This window comes from Emydura macquarii, unplaced genomic scaffold (genome assembly GCF_026122565.2).
Source record: "Emydura macquarii macquarii isolate MOO-44397 ecotype Brisbane River unplaced genomic scaffold, CSIRO-AGI_Emac_v2 contig_2805, whole genome shotgun sequence".
NCBI classification, from domain to species: Eukaryota; Metazoa; Chordata; order Testudines; family Chelidae; genus Emydura; species Emydura macquarii.
In genome coordinates, this window is record NW_027132942.1 from 306196 (window position 1) to 319276 (window position 13081).

At 43.5% G+C, this 13081-nt stretch overlaps 1 long non-coding RNA gene across 2 annotated transcripts in view; it reads left to right on the top strand.

Moving 5' to 3' along the window:
• The window catches only part of LOC137166143 (uncharacterized), a 73375-nt gene that overhangs the window by 8279 nt on the left and 52015 nt on the right, over nucleotides 1–13081 (top strand). The window contains exon 2 of one of the 2 annotated variants that reach the window (XR_010923575.1): nucleotides 9252–9344. The exons of the other annotated variant lie outside the window; for it this stretch is intronic. This is a non-coding gene — a long non-coding RNA (uncharacterized lncRNA). The remainder of the gene's footprint in view (nucleotides 1–9251; nucleotides 9345–13081) is intronic. 2 annotated transcript variants of the gene reach the window in all.

Genomic DNA, 13081 nt, shown 5'->3' on the forward strand with positions numbered 1-13081 from the left:
CCTAGCACAAGCTGTGGCTTTAAATCATAATCCACCCCCGCCTCCCATCAGTTATCACTCCCAATACCCATATAGGTGTGTACGCTCCTCCTCATTTTACAGATGGGGAAACTGAGGCACATGGTGGTGAAATGATTTGCCTGGAGCCATGCACCAAGAACTGTGGCTTCACTTTATGCACATGAGTAATTCCTTGTGCAGCAATGTTAAGTGAGCCATGGAGACACGCTTGGGCGGGTTTGGAGCCAAAGTCAATAGTTCAGCAAGGGATAAAATCCACCTTTTGTGCCTCTTTGCTTCAACCTCCCTAAAGAAGATTTCACTGCAGAACGCAACCAACCCTCTTGGCAGATGTCAGGAGGTGCTTAGGGTTATGAAACATTGATTTAAACTGCACCATAAATTGCTTTAACTCATATATTCCCCATTACATGAGAGGAAAGTTAAAATTGTGGTTAAGACAAAACATGACCAGCCCTGTATGTAATAATAAATCTACACATCCCTGCTGTTGTCATTCTGTAAAGAACAGAGGGTTCTTATACGGATGGATTGACTTAGTAGAGCTGGTTTGGGGGGAGAAAAAACCACCCCCCACAATTTTTCCATGTAAAAAATATTGATTAAAAACAAAATTTTGTGTTTATCTTCATTTTCTTTGGAAATTTTTGATTTAGGTTCCATAGTCCTTTAGTTTTTTGACTGGAAAAATTGAAATTTTCGGTGGAAAGCAGACATTTCTAATTAACCCCCCTCCCTTGCAATTTTTTGAGGAAAAAACATTTCAACAGGAAAATTTTGACCAACCCTAATTCTTAAATATACTTGGCCAGGCTCTGACATTTGCAAAGTGGCTACGTCCCCAATTGCTCACTCCAGTGGGAAATCACCCAAAGGCAGTTTTTCTTTGCATGACAATGAGTTTACTCTACCACCTGTTTTTCTGAGATGATGCACTTAAGATATGGAGAGAGATTTCAGCAACACAGCTAGGAATTCAGCTTTCATTTTTAAAATCATATTTTGTCTAAAGAGGAGAGGTTTGGAGAGTATTCATTTCTCTGACTATGATCGCCTCCCTGGAAATGTTACAGTTGTCTTTGATTTCATAGTTAAGGCCGTTAGTCTGGTCTGTCGTCCAAGGATAACAAGATTAGGGAATTTGTGGCAAAGGAGAAATTTACTAAAAAGTAGTGTCCTTTTAAAAGAAAAGAAAGTGGATTATTTCAAAGCCAAGTATCTGTTGAAATTGAGAACATTGAGGAATCCTCCTTGTCTAAAGCAAGCTCCCTTTTTATACAGAAAGCTATTTGGTGTGTTCTATTAATGTAGAATGCTTTTGTGATGTTCGGATGGATTTAAGTCTATATAAAGCCAGGAATAACGGAATGGTGAATTTGGGACTGTATCAACAAAGAATTAGAGGTCAAAATATAATTAATGCTAGTCAACATGGGTTCATCAGAAGTCAGTCTTGTCAAACAAACGTGTGTGTGTGTGTGTGTGTGTGTGGGCTTTTTTTAAGGACTGAAGGTCTGGATGATAAAGGTAACTTTGTGAATATAATATATTCAGATTTTTCCAAGGCATTTGATTTAATATCGTATGACATTTTGAAAAACATACACGTAAGGAATTAAGAGGGCACATGTTAGATTAAAAACTGGCTCACTGACAGATCTCAAAATTTAGCTGTTAATGGGGAGACATCAATGAATGGGGCTGTTTCTAGTGGAGTCCCACAGGGAACTGCTCTTGAGCCAAGGCAAATTAATATTTTTGTCAACCATCTAGATGACGAGATAAAATCTTTGCTGGTAAAATGAGCAGATAGCACAAGGTGTGGTGTGGTAGTAAATACGTTACTGTTACAGACTGAGCTGTATTGCCTGGTTAAATGGTCACAGCCAAATGCATGGTAATACATCTGGGAACCAAGAACACAGGTGATATCTACAGGAGAGGAGCTGCTGTTTTGGAAAGCAGCGATGTCCAAACCACTTACATAGTCTTGGATGGCATGTGCTCAAATGACTATGCCATGCCACCGTGGCTACTTTGCTATTTTTAGCAGGTAGCTCAATCAAGACTAGCCTGTGTATGTCTACCCAAGCTGAAAGTTGTACCTAGCTGAGGTGTAGATGGACCCTAAGTGAAGGACTTCGGAGTCATTGCAGATAAATGCCTCCACGTGAGTGCTCAGTGTGATCCATGGCAAAAAGGGCTGACGGGATCCTTAGCTAAACAGGGGAATATCCAGCAGAAGCAGGGACGTGATCTTGCCACCATACACCACATTGGTAAGACTGCTACTAGAATACTGTGTCCAGTTCCGGTGTCCACACTTCAATAGGCTGTGGAAATGCGGGGGGAGAATTCAAACAAAAAGGCTCCTGGAAAGCAATCCTTACGGTATTTTCCATTTTAAAAAAGGGTGCTGGGATGACATCAATCCCAGGCAAGATAATGCAATGGCTGATACAGCAGTTGACTGATAAACTAAAGGAGGACAATGTAATGAATGATTTACATTCATACCAACATGGGTTTATGGAAAATCAATCCTGTCAAATTAACTTTATCTTTTTTTTTTGATGCGATTACAAGTTTGGTTGATGCATTGTAATGTGCTTCAGCTTCAGTAAGGTATTTGACTTGGTACCAAATGGCATTTTGATTACAAAATTAGAACAATATATAATTAACAGGGCACAAATTAAATGAGTTAAAAACTGGCTATCAGATATGTCTCAATGTAACTAAGTGGTGAATCCTCATCGAGTGGGTACGTTTCCGGGGTGGGTCCCTGATGGATCTGTTCTTGGCCCTGCAGTATTTGACACTTTTTTATTAATGACCCAAAGAAAACTTAAATTCATCACTGATAAAGTTTGTAAATGACCCAAAAATTGGGGAGTGGTAAATAATGAAGAGGACAGGCCACTGATTCAGAGAGAGATGGATTGCTTAGTAAACTGGGTGCAACCAAACGTATTTTTATTATGGCTAAGTGTAACACTGAGGAACAAAGAATGTAGGCCGTACTTGCAGGATGGGGGACTCTATCCTGGAAAGCCATAACTCTGAAGACAATTTGGGGGTCATAGTGGATAATTAGCTGAACATGAGTCCCCAGTGTGATGCTGTGACCAAAAAAGCTCATGCGATCCTGGGATGCAATCTCAAGTAGGCATAGAGAGGTTATTTTACATCTGTATTTGGCACTGGTGTGACCACTGTTGGAATATTGTGTCCCATTCTGGTGCCCACAATTCAAGAAGGATGTTGATAAATTGGAGAGGGTTCGGAGAAGAACCATGAGAAGGATTAAAAATATGCCTTACAGTGATAAAGGCACAGAGCTCAATTGAGTTTGTTTAACAAAGAGAGAGTTAAGGGGTAACTTGATTAGTCTATAAGTACATGCATGGGGATCAAATATTTAACAATGGGCTCTTCAATCTAGCAGAGAAAGGAATCACACAATCCAATGGCTGGAAATTGAAGCTAGACAAGTTCAGATTGAAAATAAGGTGTACATTTTAAATGGTGAGAGTAATTAACCATTAGAACAATTTATGAAGGGTGTGGTATATTCTCCATGACTGGCAATTTTTCAATCAAGGTAGGGTGTTTTTTCTTCCGGATCTGCGCTAGGAATTATTTTGGGGGAGTTTTCTGGGTTGTGTTACACAGGAGCTCAGACTAGATGATCACAGTGGACCCTTCTTTGTTATACAGGAGGATCACAGTGGTCCCTTCTGGCCTTAGAATCTATGAAGCTATGACGTGAGACTTAGAAGCTCAACATTTTAGCTTATCAAAGAGAGAGATGAGAAGTGACTTGATCACTGTGCCTAGGAACTCTGCATGTTGAAAAGATGTCAGCTAGTGGAGGGCTCAACAAGCTCCTAACACTTGCAGCTCTGTATTAAGACCATGACTATAATCCAATCACATGCTTCTGGGCTTCAGATGATCATCTGCTGGGGTCAGGAAGGATTCCACTCCCTCCCATGCATAAATAGTCAGATGCATTCTGGGTGGGTTTTTTTTTTTTTTTTTTTACTTTCTTCTGAAGTATCAGATTAGCTGCAGCTGAACACAGGACACTAAACAAGGTGGACCAGTGTTCTGAGGTGGAACAGAGAATCCTTGTTCTAGATGACTACATGATGTGTCTTGTTCACATGCTCAGGGTTATAATGATAGTTAGATTTAGGATTGAGAAGGAATTTTCCCCCCCCCGTTCAGACTGGCAGGGATCTTTTATTTTCTCCTTTCTCTGCATCCTGGGGCATGGCTAGCCTGCTGAGATGATTAGATGGGACAAAGCCTGATCAATTCCCTGCCATTGCAGGGGCCTGGAGCATTGGGTGGCAGGTTGGTCTCTCTCCTGTTCTCTGCCTGCGGCACACAGCTTAATCTCTTCAGACTGAAATGCTTTAGTCTAACTAAAATCTTTGAGCTCAGTGTAGATTCCAAAGACAAAAGGGATCACTACTCATCTACTCTGATCTCCTGTGTAACACAGGCCAGAGAATTTCCCTGAATGAGCCACACCGGATCTTTTGGATAAAATAATCCAATCTTGATTTAAAAATTGCCAATGTTAGATAATCCACCATAATGCTTGGTAAATGTTTCCAAGTGTTAATTACCCTCACTGTTAAAACTTTGCGCCTTATTCACCCAGTTAGGGGGATCTGGGTGAAACTTCATGGTCTGTGATACACAGAAGGTCAGACTAGAATGATCACTTCTGGCATTAAACTCCATGAAACTGAATATGAAACACACACAAGGCAAAGCTCGGAGATACTATAAATGGTGGTGAATGTTACATATTGGTAAAAGGAGAAGAGTCAATTGGGGTAAACCCATCAGGGCAAATCCCTCCCTAATATAACTCTGGTGACTTCACGGAGATCACACCAAGGATAAATGTGGCCCATTGACTGAAATTTATGGCCAGAATTAAAAAAACAAAACAAACTCCAGTGTGCACGTTTGGGACTAGATTTTGCATTGATTGCAGAGCTCTTTGGAAAATCTGACCCGAACTGTGGGTGCTGAATGCTGAAGATCTGGCCTGAGCGCTTTTGAAAATATAGATTGTGTGTATAACTACTCACTTATTAATTATTTATATTATCATAGAGCCTACCACATGGGGGTCATGGTCCATCTTGTGCTGTCGCAACCCTTGAAAGTAGCAGCAGTCTGCTGTTGATAAGGGGCACAGAGTGGAAATCAGCAAGAAGCAGCTATGTAAAGGAAAGGCTATCTTTCTGATGCTCTGAGCACTATAACCAACCAAAATATCAAACCATCATTAGCCAGATCAAACAACTGGAGCTTTGTCAGTTTTCTCAATGGAGCTCTGGCAGCATTTAGGATAGTGAGTCATAAAGGTAACTTTTAATTAGGTTATGCCATTAAAAAGCCTCTCTAGGCTAGATTCAGTGCCAGACCTCCTCTTTTTACAGAACACACACTAATGAGCTGGTTTAATTGTTAGTTGTAGAACAGATTATTGGATTGTAATTGATAATTGTAGACAGATTATTGGATGAAAAACCTGGTGTAAATAATTTTGCTTTGTTAGCATCACATGGAACACACAGCAGCAGTCAGCGTCAATTATTGGGAGCAGGGCCTCTTTTTAACTACCTGCATTTTTGTTTCAGTGTTTAAGCGACATGCAAATCTATAGAATAGCCATTATCATATAGGTGAGATCAGGGCCCCTTTGTGCTGGGTGCTGTACAATAAGACTGTCCCAGCCATGATGAGATAGTGATCCCAACAGATAAGACATGCAACGATTATCCCCATTTTACAGATGGGGAGTTGAGGCACAGGGTCCCAGATTTCAGTGGAAATTAGGAGCCTAAATACGGTTGAGGAGCTGGGCCAAAAAGATTGACTTCCTGGGTGACCTCGGCCAAGTTATTTAATTTCTGGCTCTGCCACTATCTCAGATCTCATGAATCCTAATGCAGTGCCTTAATCACATGACTTTCTTGTGTAACAGGGAGTAACTGAATAGTCTAAACTAACCCTAGTCCTCTACTGTCGTAAGAGCAATCCTGTCCTTTGTCAGCAACCAGAAAACCCGTGTCAATGTATTACATTATGAGTAAGAGGGAGGATGGAGCTAGGCTGTTCTCAGTGGTGGCAGATGACTGAACAAGGAGCAATGGTCTCAAGTTGCAGTGGGGGAGATCTAGATTGGCTATTAGGAAAAACTTTTTCACTAGGAGGGTGGTGAAGTGGTGGAATCTCCATCCTTAGAGGTTTTTAAACTGCAGCTTGACAAAGCCCTGGCTGGGATGGTTTAGTTGGGATTAGTCCTGATTTGAGCAGGCGGTTGGACTAGATACCTCCTGAGGTCCCTTCCAACCCTCATCTTTTGAGTCTATGAAGAGGCCAAAAGCATGAGTTTTCTTCTGATAGAACAAAAATCTAGCTCTCCTGAAAGCAAACTGACGTCTCCTCTTCGTCATGATGTTAGGAGCCAGTTGACATGGTGCTTTGTTACCTACCCACTCTCAGCTGTCGGACTCACGCATAGCGTAACAAAACCCAAGTAGAACTCGGTGTCTCCTGCTGGCCTTGGAACCTAACTGTAAAATCTCTGCATGTGGGGGCAGGAGGCGGTTGGAAGGCATGTGACTTAGGAGCAGAGACCTGCTAATTTAGTTTGTTTATACAGCGCCTAGCACAATGGAGTCCTGATCCATGAGCACAGCTCCTAGGGCAGCATTAGGATTATACGTAATAATAGTTTAACAGACCTTATTTGTAGCATCACCCTCTTCATTGAAAATACAAGAAGTTATCCTGTTCCTTACTAATATCCGTTTTATCTGTGCAAATTACCTTCTCCAAGCATGACTTGTATTTCTCTGCCCTATAAAGCTCTATTTGAGTTGTAAAGTTATTGCTTAACTCCTGCCGTGTAACACAATAACTGTGCTGATGAGTTAAAATGCCATAAAAATGGCTACGAAAAATCCCTCCAACTACACAGGAATTGATAGACTCCTGGGTCTGCCAGGCTGTGTGTACTTTAATTCTTTGGTCGATGTTGGAAAGGGTTTTTTATTTTTAATCCGGGAACAGCAACCCCCACCTCCCACCACCACCACACATTTCCAAGGCTGGAAAGATTTGTATCTTCTCATAAAACCAGCAGTTGTGCAGAATATCAATTGCAATCTGGCTCTGACCTGAAGCAGCCCTGGGGTGTTGAGTATAATGATAGCTGCCTGATTTTCATTTTGTAAGCATGATGATAAGACAGAAAATACCATATTGCCTCTTTACAGATCCATGGGACACTCACGTCTTAAGTATTGCATGCAGATCTGGTCATCCCATCTCAAAAAGGATATATTGGAATTGGAAAAGGTACAGACAAGGACAACAAAAATGATTAGGGGCATGGAACAGCTTCCATATGAGGAGAGATTAATAAAGCTGGGACTTTTCATCTTGGAAAAGAGATGACTAAGAGGGGATATGATAGAGGTCTATAAAATCATGACTGGTGTGGAGAAAGTAAATAAGGAAATGTTGTTGTTTACTCCTTCTCATAACACAGACCTAGGAGTCACCAAATGAAATTAATAGGCAGCAGGTTTAAAACAAACAAAAGGAAGTATTTTTTCACACAACGCACAGACAACCTGTGGAACTCCTTGCCAGAGGATGTTATGAAGGCCAAAATTATAACAGGGCTTAAAAAAAGAGCTAGCTAAGTTCATGGAGGATAGATCCATCAATGGCCATTAGCCAGGATGGGCAGAAATAAAAAGCCATGCTCTGAAGTGTCCCTAGCCTCTACTTGCCAGAAGCTGAGAATGGGCGACAGGGAATGGATCACTTGATTACATGTTCTGTTCTTCCCCTCTGAAGCACCTGGCATTGGCCACAGTTGAAAGGCAGGATACTGGGCTAGAGGGACCATTGGTCTGACCCAGTACGGCCGTTCATATGTTCTTATGAGATATAGCTAACCCGTCTGTGGTAAGGTGGCTGGATGAATAGAATGGGAAAAGCCAATGCTTTTTATGGCTGCTTATGGGTGACCTACCTACCTGTAAGGAAGAAGGAAAGACACATGGGGCTGGACTGTGTCCAGCAGTGAGTTGGGACGTTAAGGAGAAATGCAATTTATATGCAATGGCTCCAGCCCCAACTTTCTATACAAGCTGCCAGGAATCCCAACCTTTCCTAGGCAAGAGGCATTAATTAAAGAACTCAGCTCCAACTGCACATGCCAATGGTGTTCCAGCCACCCCAGATAAAACTGGTTAGCAGTTGCTTTGGGAACCAGGCTTGCCCCTAGGGGAGAAAGTTCTTGCTATTCTACAGGAGCAAAAGTCTCCATTGATTTAGTACAAGAAGAAGGGTCTCCGGTCTGAGGGGTGGAACGGGGTAAATTGTCATCTGCCCTCCAACTTCCATCTGTTGTTGTCAGGCTGAAATAGCGGGAACGTGCGTGTGTGTGTGTGTGTGTGTGTGTGTGTGTGTGTGTGTGTGTGTGTGTGTGTGTGTGTCGCTGAAAATCCATGGGCAGAACCCATAAAACAGGCACTGTTTATCAACAGTTTGTTCCTGTCCACCTTCCTCTGTTCAATACTGGACATGTTTGTTCTTTTGGGTGGGAAGCAGTGCAATTTCCAAGAGAAGACTATGCAAGATGATACAAGCCCCCCGCTGGAAGCTCACCCTGGAGAACTCTTGCACTACGTCAATAGCATGGGAGAGACCATTATTATTACTATGGGAGCTTTTGAGCACCCCTCAGAGCAGTGGTAGAAGCAAATACACAGAATGGCTGCTGTGGATTATTTTTCCTGCTGCATCATCAGATCTGGTTCTTAAAGCTAGTAAAAACCGAAGGGCTTTCATCAAAACCACTTTTTGCCCAAAATTCACAATCTTCACTTCTCTGAAAAGTTGTTTTTGGGAGGGGGTGGAAGGGAAGGAAATCCTGAACTTTCTGGTTATCTTCATTTGATATCGTGGGGAAAGGCCCCCTTTCACTCAGTTTTTAACTTTCTCTTTTTCCTCTAGAAAAATGCATTTGTGGGAAGTGTAAAAATGAAAAAGTTACTTTTACTTAAACTGAAAGAAAATAGGCACTTTTCTTGATGGGCTGGAGGGGAAAGAAGGCCCAATGGTTAGGGCACTCAGTTGGAGTGTGGGAGACGGATGTTCAATTCTCTGATTTGCTACAGGCTTCCTGGGAGACTTTGGACCAAACACTTACTCTCATTACAAATGGGGACAAAGCATGGCTGCTGGCATTCCCTCACCAGAGTGTCGTGAGGGTAAGTATGTTAAAGACACTGGGGCATTCAGATACTACAGTAATGGGGACCATAGATAGATAAATGAGGGAATATAATGCAAAATAACACTGCCTTTTTTTTCCCAGAGGTGGAGAACTGAAAAATGGTTTCTTCCTCCTACCCACCTCTCTTCCAATGGGAAGTAAAAAGGATGTGAATTTATAAAAATAAGAGAAATGGGGAGGGTTTCCCACTAAAATGAACCACAAATTTTTTCAAAGATCATTTAATTTATGTGCACAATGAAAATTCCCCCTCCCCCCCTCAATTTCAAATGAAATGAATCTCTTCTAAAATTGTGCGTGGGGGCAATGTCTATGGACACCTGTACTCTCTATATTCTATGGACAATACATGTTAAAGATAGCAAGTGTGGAAAAATTGCGACACTTTTTTTTGGGGTGGGGAGGAGAGGTTAGTTGCATATATAAGATAAAGCCCTGAATATCAGGATGTCTAGTCACTCTAATGAGAGATGGGGGCAGGAAGGAAGAACTCCCCCAACAGTGTGATTTGTGGCTTCATGTGCAGAAACATCACAATGTGAAGCAGGCAGACTGTAGACCCTTTTTATGCCACTGGAGGCCACATCACATATAGTTCAGAGGGGGCCCTGCACTTCAGGAGCAGAAGGATATTGACAAATAGAAAAGGATTCAGAAAAGGGCAGACCCTGTGGTTTTTGTTTGTTTTTTTTTTTTTCCCCAAATGAAAGCACTATCTGAGTAAGTCGTGCAAGGCACAGAAATGTCCCTGCCGATCAGGGAATCACACTACAGGCAGGGAGCTATCCTGGATGGCCTAGGAATGACAGCGACTGGGCCCACCTGTAGTTTCTCTGCGTCTTCGTGATGCACAGAGCATGAACATCAGACCGTCTTTCATTTCCTGAGCTCACTTGCTATTTATGTTCCCCCAAACTGAGGTTTTTTTAATTTGCTTTTTGAATCTGGAGAGGTGGGAGAACAGCTGCAGCTAAGCAGTGACTGAGTAACCTCACATTTCATTAGGCACCGAACAAATTGCACAAGGGTCCGTGTGCGGGTTTAGAAAATGACGGTGGTTAGCGCGGCTGCTCTGGGGCTATTTCTCAAGATAAGGGAAGGAAATTACAGGGCTTAGCTTCCACTTCTTGACAGGGAAATCAGAGGGATAGCATTACCCAGCTGTGGAGCAGGATGCGGCATTGCTTTAGCTTCACTTAAGCCAGCAGTTTGGGGTCACTCATGCACTTTGTAGTTAAGTTCCAATCATGGCCATCATCATGGTTGCAATTTGCATTACGCCTCCATTAGCTAAACCCCTCTAATAGCCTTCCGGCAAGTTTCCAGGTAAGCCAGTGGTTCCAAAGACTGCATAAGGCTCAGTCTTCCAAGCCCAAATCTATTGCATGGGGACCTTTTTCTTTGGAAATTTGGAGACCAGGAAAAAAATCTCAAATGTACAGCAATTTGCTGTGTAAACCCCAAATGACCAAGTAAGCCTCCCCTCACTTAGTGTTTGTAAGTGCTTTTCTGTTTGGGGAATGGCAAAGCCTAAGAAGTCAAACTTTTTACATTCACAGTTACAAATAAAGGAAATATTCTGTGTCCAATTGCAAATTGCAAAAGAGAATTTCCAGGAATTCCTAGGGAAAAGCAAACTAGCTGTGGGAGTGTCCAGAAACTCTGGGTCAGTTCTAGCAGCAAGCAAACTTCTGTTTATGACCCAAAGAGTCTGGATAGGATTGGCTGCATGTCCGTGAACAACAAACAGGTCTGATAGGCTCACGGTAGCCCGTGGTGCTGAGAAGACCACTGCAGCATTCTGTGCTAGTTGAAGTTTCCAAAGGGCTGACTGCTTCATACCCAGGTGTATCTCATGGCTCCGAGTCCAGATCGGTGGTAGGTGGCAAAGCGGTGTATAAGTGAGGCCAGGTCTTCATCCACCACGGTTGCATAGAGCCTCCTACTCAATTGGCAATGGTAGAGCAGCCTCGATGAGTAACACTTCCTGTGAGAGCTTAACGCCAGCGAGGAGTCCAGGATCACTCCTAGACTACAGACAGCTGACCAACGGTGGGTGTTCCCCTTTAACCAAAGGACGCTGCACTATGGCTGCAAACTTCAATGTTTTCCTTTGCTCACCGGCATCACCCGGGTCTTTTGCTCCAATTCATATTCAACCAGCTGCTCTTTATCCATGACCTGATCTCATCCCAGCACTGGGCTCTCGCTGCTAACAGTCTGACTGTAGATGGTGAAGGATAGGTACAGCTGTGTCATCTGCATATTGCTGGCACTTAAGGCCACGTTTTCTGACCAGGTCACCTTGTGGCTGTGTAGGCAGGTGAGCTTGGTGTCCATGAATGCGAGTCATTAAAAGCGCCCACTCAATGCACGTGTATATTAAGCACTATTTAAGCATCCTTTCTTTTCTGAAGCAGGTCTACCAGTGCACTCATTCCTGACCCATCTTGGACTTGCCATCCGCACCCCTCCAATTCACTTGACTCCTTAATCTGGAGGAGAAGCCCCCTATGCCAGTATGGGGCCACTCTTGAGCAGAGATGGCCAGGTTTTGTGGTGGATTTGTGGGGTGGAGAAACGTCCGCGAGAGACCAGTAAAGAAATACCACCCTTGCGGAAACCAAGTAATTTAAAATGAATCCCCAGAGCTGCATTAAGGGTAGGTCACCTCATCTTCCTAGCATCCGGTTCAAGGCTGGTCTGAAGCCTTCATGGTCCAAACACAGACCCATGCGTCCACTCGCGGCTGCAAGTCACCAACAATGAGACACTCACTTGGAGGTTCCTCCCAAAAGGCCTCCCCTTCATCTGGGCTGTTGACACTGACACACACACACACACACCCCTTCTCCATTGACTCTCCAGTGATGAGTTCGTGCCCATCCACCCGCATTACCCACTTCCTGCCCCACTTGGTGGTGGTTCTGTGCAGCTGTGTCCCGATTCCATGCCCCGGTTTCAGGCAGCTCTTCCCTGGATTCCAGGTCACGCTGCTGCAGACTCACTGGTTCTCAGGAATAGGCTTGATTTGCCCAATGGCTTCCGAACATCCATGCTTCCATTTCTCTGGAGCACTGTACCTGCAGATCAGAGGCTGTGTTCAGCCTGCCTTTCTCACCACACTGCCCCAGCATTCCACTCGCTGGCTTCGACTCTCTGTCCGCACCCAGCGGCTGGCTACTCCGCCTAACTTTCCAGGCTCAGCACCATGTCTCCTCCTGCCTACACTGGTTCTCCCCCTTCATCCCACTCAAGTACCTTCTACTTTCAAAGTACCTCCCTTTGCCCATGCCTTCCTTTTAGGCCACTCGACATTCCTGGATGGGATGCCCCAATAACATTCACCAGAATCCCACCCTCTCCTTCAGAGGTCAACTGAAGAGCCATCTTTTTGTTTGGGAAGCCCTCAACCTAAAATGTCCACACCCCTCTGTCCTTGCTTGTTTGCACTGTTCACTATTGAACCCTTAGCCTGCTCTTTGGGACAAGAGCATTGCTTTCTGGGTTGCACAGCGCTGTGACTATCTGTGGCACTCTAACAATGGGCCTGAAACAAAACCCTAGATCCACACCCCTCTATCACCCGAATCAGGATTCACCTTTGTACTTTCCTGGGCCTGTCCCTGGTAATAGCCTTTACTGAATGAGAATAGCTAGGTTAGATGTTCATCAAATTGCTTTCATTCAAATTGACAACAGCCAAAGAAA